The following is a 9,192-nucleotide window of genomic DNA, read 5'->3' on the forward strand; positions in this document are numbered from 1 at the left end:
ACGTAACATTTGAGAGAGTCTAATTATCATTAACATTCGTTCAAAAAAATAACGAGCATATAATTAAAGAAAAAAAAACTTCCTTATTGACTACACTTTTTACGTTAAAAAAAAGGACTTAAATAAGTACAAACAAATACAAATCTTCCACTAATTATAATATGTAAGATCAAACAAAACGATAATGTTTCAATTGAACATAACGTTAAAATATCAAAATCACTGTATTGGTATTTTTTTTAAATATTATAAAAATCTGGAACCTCATTTATAATTTCAACCAAGATTAAATATTCCAGGTCCCAATAATATAAGTTTGCACAGAATATTTTGATTACCATATTCATTATTCATCTGAGCATGAAAATTTGACAAATTTGTATTCCATGATTCCTTGGTTAACCCTAAAACATTTCAATTCCAAATAAATAAGTCGTTATAGTATGTGCTTCACAAGAACAAAGAACTAGGAAAAGACACTTTTGCCCCCCTCGTAATTTCACTCGTCACAACAATGGAGTTGGAGGTTGTGGTTTGGCTGTGCTAGGTCGTTTCGATTGAACCAAACCCACACTTCCCAAACCACACCTTTTGTTTCTTTTTCATTTTCATTTTTTTTCAATCTACACAATCTTTGCTCTCCTTTTGAGCGCCCAATGTATAGACATACAAGAATAGCGTTATTAACTTGTTTGGTTTTTTGTTGATAGATGCCTGAGGCTTCTTAGCCGGGAAATGATCTCTTTGAATGATGGTCGGCATTGTGGCTCCCTATACAAAACAAAACAAAACAAAACAAAACAAAAAAAATTTAACATGCGTGTAACCTGAAAGAAATACAGAGAATGATGGAAGACTTGACTTACAGATGCCAACAATCGGTTATTATTTGTGCAGCCACAGGGTCAACGTGTTCTGGGATGTCGAGGTGTCTGAACTGAAAACCAACAGCACCAACAACCTGCATTGAGTTCATCTCTGTCCAAGGTATGCGCAAAGTTGCTAACTCCCATAATATTACACCAAAACTATATACATCACACCTGCATACCACCCCAAACACTTTTTTCAGTAACCTAAGTTTCAGTTTTTCGGTTTCATATTTGGGCTTAAGAAAATTGGCCCAATAAAGAACTTCGGCCTAAAAAAATTGGCTTATGATATTTGTTAGCCACATGCTAATGAATTTGGAGACGAAACTTTTGGCCCAAATAAAAAATTTTGGCAACATACAAAGTTCGGTGCAGTTTGGTTTTATAGTTTGGTTTGATTTTGAAAATCGGTTCAAAACGGTTTTGGAGCGAGACAACCAAAACCAAATGATAATTTCGGTTTTCAAAGAAAACAAAACTCAACCGTTGATTATTAGTTTGGATCAGTCAATTCGGTCCAGCACGGCTTTAAAGCAAGGCATGCCCGAAACCAAACCATCCATTATTACTTTTGGTCGATTATATTGGTTCAGTTTTTCCAGTTTTGGTTATGGTTAATCAGTTTTTTGCTCACTTGACACCTCTAGTTAATAGCAATTTCGGTTTTTAAAGAATACAAAACGGAACAGTCAGTTATTACTTAGGGTCTATTAATTTGGTGCGGTTTTTTCAGTTTCGGTTAATCAGTTATTTGCTCACCTGACGCCTCTAGTTACTAGTAATTTTCGGTTTTCAGAAAAACCAAACCGGACAGTCAGTTATTAATCTGAGTGGGGTTAATCCGGTTCAGTTTTTTCGGTTTCAGGATCAATTTCAATTAATTGGTTTTTTGCTTGCTTCTAGTTTTTTTTAACGGAAAATTTCTTACTTCCCGGTACTTGAACCCAGCTCACTTCTAGTTAACAGTTCGAAATTACCTCTAATATAAAGTTTTCTGTCTATAAGAATATAAAAAATAATGGATCTTACTTCTCATTGGATGGTTCGTTCCTCAACACTTCTGGTGCCATCCATTCAGGCTGCAATAAAATGACATGCCATCAATACTTTCCTCTGAGAAAACTAGTGCTGGTTTATTTTTAATTAATTTATTAAATTTCTTTTTGGGGAGCTGGTTATGGTCTTAATATGATAAATCTGAGATTACTTACAGTTCCAGCTGTTGATTTTGAAGACAGAAAGGTATGGTGTTTCATTCGTGACATCCCAAAATCACATACCTGCATACATTAAATAAACGATACAACAGATGTTATAAGTCCCCTACACATGAAGATATTATGATTATATGCTTTGTACTAGGAGAATAGTAACAAGATATGCAAGAAAAGTTTTAACCTTAACAACCCAATTTTTATCAACAAGAAGATTTGGTGTCTTCAAATCCCGGTGCACAATAATTGGATTGCTAGTGTGCAGATAGTTCATTCCTTTAGCCTACAAACATTTCTTACAGTTATTACAAAGTTAACAGAGAGAGACGTTGAAGCATGATACTCGATAAAAATTTTACCACATCAAGAGCCATACGCATTCGCCTCCTTTCATCAAGTTGAACATTAGAACGATGCAACAATTTAAACAAACTACCCCTGCATAAAAACAAAGTAATAAACCACACATAAATATCACAAACAAATAAAAATAGATAATAAAACTCAACCTGGGTAGAAATTCTGTTAGTATGGAAAGATTTGGAGGACGAGTAACTGCTCCCATGAAAAGAACAACATTAGGATGCCTCAATCTCAACATGATCTCAACCTACAAAACAGGACATCATGCACTGAATCAAATTCTTGTATACAAGAAAACCAGATTGTGGAAACTAAAAGTCAAAAGTGAAGATCATCAGGCACTTACTTCACCTTTAAATTGAGTCAGTGCATCCCCCGAGATATCTTGGTTCATAAACTTCTTCACAGCAACCTCCTGTAAGCAAGCACCAATCACTAGATTAAGTTATTTCAAACATGGTCAACATTTATAAAAAATTTAAAAATATTGAGATACAACAGATATAATAGAAGATTTGGATGCATCTTACGGTTCCATTCCATTCCGAACGATAAACTTCACCATAAGAGCCTACAAGAAATAGAATAGAATGATATTATTGTGAGAAAAAGATGAAAAAAATAAGAACAAATTACACTTTTCGTTCTATATGTATATACCAAATTTCGCTTTATGTTCTTAAACTAAGGTAATGACAGGAATCATCCGTTATGTTTGTTCATATGTTATAAGTTTACGCCCTTTACTCTTTAACGGGTATTAGTTTTTTCTGTTAACTCTATATGTGCCATGCACATGAAGGAAATTTGATCATTTTATCATCAGACAGACTATTCTTGTAATTAAAGAATGAAAATGCCCTCATGTGCATGGCACGTGTCTAAACAGAAAACAATTGCGCCCGTTGAGTAAAGAATGTAAACTGTTACAACAAATGAATGAAAATAAAGGTTGATTTCTGTTATTTCCTTAGTTGAAGGAAAAAATGTGAAACTTGGTATATACCTAAAGAATTAAAAGTGTAATTTGTTCAAATAATAAATTGTTATTAAAGAAATATGAAAAAAAAAGAATATATTCTTACCAATACCAATGCGTGCTCCAATCTGAAGATCTTCCCAACGGATTTCCCACTCAACCTCATCAAGGCTAATTCCTTCCGTATAATTGCTGCTAGAAGGATCTGGAATTTTGCTTTGTTTAATATTATCTGCTCTTGTCTCTTTTATTTCACTGACTACAAGCTGAGAATTGTCATTAGCATTGCTAGTTTCAGCTTCAGTAAAAGATATAAGGTACGGCTCGTTGCTAGACGTGCCCAATGATGGATCATGTTGACCACCAAAAGTCAACATGTCAGCATCTAATAAGTGAACCATCTCACGCCCTTCTGTTTCTCTCACTTCTTTATTATTTACATTTGTAAGTGAATCAGAAGATGTACCACCGTTTTTAGACAGCACTGCATGAAGTTTTTGAGCGAATTCTGGATTTTTTTGAAGCGTTTATGACACATTTAGATACGTCATTAAGCTGCGATTTCTGTGCAGGTGATGTTCTTCCACCACTACCGCCACCTGACAGTTTGCCTTCATGTGGCCTAACGAGAGCCGGAAGCAGTTTGCCAAAATCATTCTCAAACCTCTCGGTTTGATTTCTCTCCCCAGCATTTCCAGCTTTACTGCTCAACTGTGAGCTTATAATGGACGCTACTGCCAAATCTGAAGAGTCAACTTTGGTCAAACTATCAAGCTCAGCTGTAACTATCAAGGGATCACGGCTTATATCAAGCAGTGGCAATGCATACCCAAAATTAGCACCTCCTGTTTCATTCCTGATGCCCAAATCAATACTTTGAAGGTTATAACATGGAACCTCAACAGGGATTAGGGTTCCTGGAGCACCCATTAGATCGATAATGTATTCGCTGCATAAATCAACAAGAAAATAAAGCATTAGTACAAATGTGCATATAACAGCACACATGCATAAACAAGTTCCTCTGAAGATTCAAAAGACCAAATATTTGGATGTACACGCACATAGTTTCTACTTTTATGTCATATACAAAAAAATAAAATAAAATAAAAATACTTGATTCAAAGAAAATACATGGAAAAGCATACCTCCCGTTATCAATCTTAATAAAGTTCACAGCTCCATCATCAGTGCCAGTATAGTAGCTTCCTTTGACGAGACTACATGCAAGGTTGATCTTATCAGCAAGTACCTAGCATCATATTTATAGATTTTTAAGCAAAAGTTGTATTAGTCATGGCTAATTATGCATATGCCAAAGAACTCTCTTTGACCAAATAACACCAATCCCCGTATTGATTTAACATTTCTGTTGTGCAAAATAATATAATTTCACCCTTTGTCTATTGTAGTCATCACAAAATATTGATGTCGTTTAAAAGTAATTTAAACACATGACTAATATAATAGTCGCACTACACCTGAACAATGTTTTGAACTTTTAAATCACACATAGCAATGGCTTCTTATTTGCAGATTTCAGTAGTAAGATTTTGAAGACTTGATTTACAAAATGAACACATGAATTGATATAGTATACATAACGAAAATTATGGATTGATAGTGACAGTGGCTTAATGTTCTAAACTCAATTACTTAGCATTGTCTAAATGCACTTAAAGAAATCCAGGTGCTAGAGATACACTTCGCACATATGAGGCACTTCTGATTTATTGGCGCCATAGTATACAAATGAGACCATTTTACTTAAAAATATACAAACCAGAACTCAAGTCTTAACAAACTGCTACAACCATATTCTACAGCTACCTGAGAAACTAATACATTCTTGCACATACTTTCAAGCGCAAAACTATCATGCACCTGGACTCCAATGATAGAAGCAAAATGAACCAAGATATAAACTGCGCTAGGAGAGAAGTTGCTTCAATAAACTACATAACCAAACAGAACCTCAATAGGAAAAATAAAGGCAAATAATTTAAGATACTTAAATGACAGATGAACTACAGACTTTAACCGATACAGTAAGCATGATCAAACTTACACCATACATAATAACATATATGAAACACATACATAACCATACGTGTAAGTTGTAACCAACTTGTAAAAGAATATACTGAGAAGAGACAAAGACATTAACCTTAAACAGCAAGGCCCTGTGACGGGAAAGTCCACAATCAATAGAACCAAGAGGAAGCACAATGGTTTTTAAAGTGTTCCTTAACTCGTAACTTCTAGCAGTCCACCTTCTCAACATTTCATCTGCATCACTAACAGGACCACCCATGTGTGCAACAACAATATTGGCAATTCTCTGAATTAACCTACTAACAATCTGGCTCATCCCCGAAGCCTGACACTCCAATGAAATATTTGAAACTCTCTCCTCAAGAAGCTGCAGTTCCTTATCAATTCTTCTGTCCACTAAAATCACTTCATAATCAACATCATCGTAAACAGTTTTCGCTTGCAGATCCACCAATGATGGCAGTTTCCCTTGTGTCACTGAATTAGAAACAATCCCATACACATCATAAAACCCGTCCATCACTTTCTCATCATAGTTTACAACATTATTACTCTGCACACACCAAAAACTACCATTAATTACAACATTACAGTTCACAAACATTATACCAAATGCAGTAAACACCTCCATCACTTTCTCATCAAAGTTTACATCCAAAATCCTTAAAATGTGATAATACTTCTGCCCAACCATCATCATACTATAATAAGGCAATAGGCCTACCCTACAAGAATCAATCTTCTAAAATTTTTATGACATCCAATTTGAAAATTTTATAACTATCATTAAACAAATCAATCTAAGTAATACTTTAAGTTCACCAAGTGACACTAAATTTAAGATTTACGTCAAAAATAGAAACAAATACATAATTTGTCATAACAGAATTACAGTAAAATGCAACTGCTTATCTAAAAAAGCCATAAATACCTAACAACCTAGAAATTAGAAATCAGAATTACATAAAAATACAATAACACTTGTGTCACAGTATTAGAACTTAGAAGCAATCCCATACACATCATAAAACTCATCCATCACTTTCTCATCATAGTTTACAACATTATTACTCTACACATACCAAAATCTACCATTAATGACAACGTTACACTTCACAAACATCATTACTCTACTCATACCAAATACAGTAAACACATCTATCACTTTCTCATCAAAGTTTACATCCAAAATCCTTAAAATGTCACAATAAGGCAATAAGCCTACCTACTCAAATTAGAATCCCATGCTAAATAATCAATCTCCTAAAAGTTTTGTTCCATCCAACTAGCAAAACTTTATCCCTCTATCATCATTAACCTCATTATAAAACAAATCAATTATCAATCTTAATAATACTCTGCACATACCAAAAACTACCATTAACAACAACATTACAGTTCACAAACCTTAATACTCTGCTCATACCAAATCCAGTAAACACATCCATCACTTTCTCATCAAAGTTCACATCCAAATTCCTTAAAATGTTACAACACTTTTGTCCAGCACTCAATACTATAATAAGGCAATAAGCCTACCCTACAGGAATCAATCTTCTAAAAGTTTTATGCCATCCAATTAGGGAAACTTCATAACTATCACTTAGCATATCAATCTTAGTAATACATTAAGTTCACACCAATTGGCACTAAATCAAACACTTAGGTCAAAAATAGAAACAAACACACAATTTATCAAAACAAAATTACAATAAAATGCAATACCAAAGTGACAGAAACTGAGCGATTCCGAAAGCAAACATCCTAAACTCCTAAAAGTTTTATGCCATCCAATTAGGGAAACATTATAACTAAGCTATCATTTAACACATCAATGTTAGTAACACTTTAAATTCACACCAATTGACACTCAATTTACCAAATTAGGTCAAAAACTGAATTTAACCATCGAAACCCTAGAAATTAGAGTGTTTTACCCAATACCGAAGCGATAGAAACTCGACAAGCGACTCGGAAGGCGAACATCCCAAACTCCGTTGCTTAGCAGCTTTAATCTGAGCCGATTCGGCGTCAGGCTCACGCGCCTCACCCGATCCCGACGATACACTGATCGCAAGCGCGAGTTGCATCTGAAACTCCTCCTCGAAGAAATTGAAATCAACCTGATTCGAATTCGTATTGGAATCGTTGATAATAATATTATTGTTATTATTATTATCAGTGGTTACGGAATCAAGGGGTACGATTGCAGGTAATGGAGACTGTGAGGGTGAAGGTGATGAGGTGGTGGTTAAGCGGTTGTTGTGGTCGTTGTAACCGCCGCCTCCGATGTGGAGCTTACGGAGAAGGTGTTTCATTTTGGGCATTTTTGTTTGGCGATGGATGGATTTATTAATATTATTATTATTATTGTTACATGGAAATTGACGACGGAAAGGAAGGAAAATTATTTATGTGAAGATTGATTGAGATGCAGAAGCAGAAGCAGAAGCAGCAGGAGGGATTGAGAATGGTAAGTGACACTTGTTCACCAAGCTATTGCCCTGTGGGACGGGGAATTGATTTGATTATATTAAATTAAACCCATCCGGCTCACCTGGCTGGCTCGATGGATGTACTATTTCGGTTTTATTGCGTTTTTTGGTTTTGGTTGGTTTTTGGGGTTTAAGAATTATGATGAGTTGGACTTGGATATGTAATTTATTGGGTCATTAATAATGAATTTAATTTAATTTGGGTGACATTTTAAAAATAATCATCAAAATAAACGTTGGATAGAATTTTTTTTTATAACAGCGACTTTCTTGTGTGTTAGGTTACTGTACTCTTTAAATTTGGAGAGTTTCGTTGCCACATTCTGGTTAGACTATGTTGTTTTAATCAGGATCACGATAGCTTTAGAGTTATGGTTGGGCGTTCCCTTGGAACTATATCGCTGGTTGTCATTTAACAGTCGTTGTGTCACACCCCGGCTTAGGGTCTAGGCGTATGACCAATAGTTGGTACCTGTTTTGTAAATACATCAGAGTTGCGGTTTATTTTAGCGGAAGACTTTGGTTATAATATAATATTAATTTATTTGAAAACTTCTCGGATAATAAATATCTGAGTGTTTGATTTATAAATCATGTTTAAATATTGTTTATAATAATTCAATAGTTTAAAACTGAGCCATCTCTACCTTGCGAGCATCTATCTTCATGAGTGACTATATTTCTTGTACCTGTGCTAATTTGTTTCATTGAAATGTGGGGAAAAATACGTCAGCTATATGCTGGTGAACACGTATGACTCTATAAAACATTTGAATGACAATTACTATACAATGATAGTTTTTTGTGCACTTAGCTTATGCACGACCACATCTGGGCTTTGTACCACTCCCCTACACACACACACAATTGTTCCCCCGAGCTATATGAGTATAGCCCATGCAAGGAGAACTATTTATGACTGTTAGTCCGCGGCTTTATTGCCATTGGTTGATTGATGGGCTGAACAGTTATGTTTAGATCCAGACACATGTGTACTCGGTCTGAGTTGCTTTTATTGTCTATATTGTATTATAATGTTTTAGAGAACATATAATCTCATGAAAACATTGACTGACTCGTTAGACAAACACCCGTTCACCTTATCGAGTCTAAAATATGTTTTGATTGATTGAAAAAGTTAACGTATTCACCTGTGATTGTCTGATCTGAATGATATGGTGATCTCGTTTGAAACCTTGACTGTGAATGACTGA

The 9,192-nt window shown here is 34.8% G+C and overlaps 1 pseudogene across 1 annotated transcript; it reads right to left on the reverse strand.

Annotated features, from left to right (window-relative positions):
• Positions 1–643: 643 nt before the first annotated feature.
• On the reverse strand, positions 644–7,926 carry LOC143591607 (putative serine/threonine-protein kinase SIS8; annotated as a pseudogene). Its single transcript, XR_013145718.1, has 13 exons — positions 7,421–7,926; positions 5,596–6,036; positions 4,577–4,680; positions 3,535–4,377; positions 2,980–3,020; positions 2,796–2,864; positions 2,596–2,696; positions 2,446–2,524; positions 2,271–2,369; positions 2,084–2,152; positions 1,902–1,951; positions 867–1,043; positions 644–771 (listed from the first exon to the last, which is right to left on the reverse strand). The product of XR_013145718.1 is annotated as a putative serine/threonine-protein kinase SIS8 (transcript).
• Positions 7,927–9,192: the final 1,266 nt, after the last annotated feature.

The sequence above is a fragment of the Bidens hawaiensis genome, unplaced genomic scaffold (assembly GCF_021521415.1).
Source record: "Bidens hawaiensis isolate Kalapana, Puna unplaced genomic scaffold, B.hawaiensis_p1.1 tig00039948_1, whole genome shotgun sequence".
NCBI classification, from domain to species: Eukaryota; Viridiplantae; Streptophyta; class Magnoliopsida; order Asterales; family Asteraceae; genus Bidens; species Bidens hawaiensis.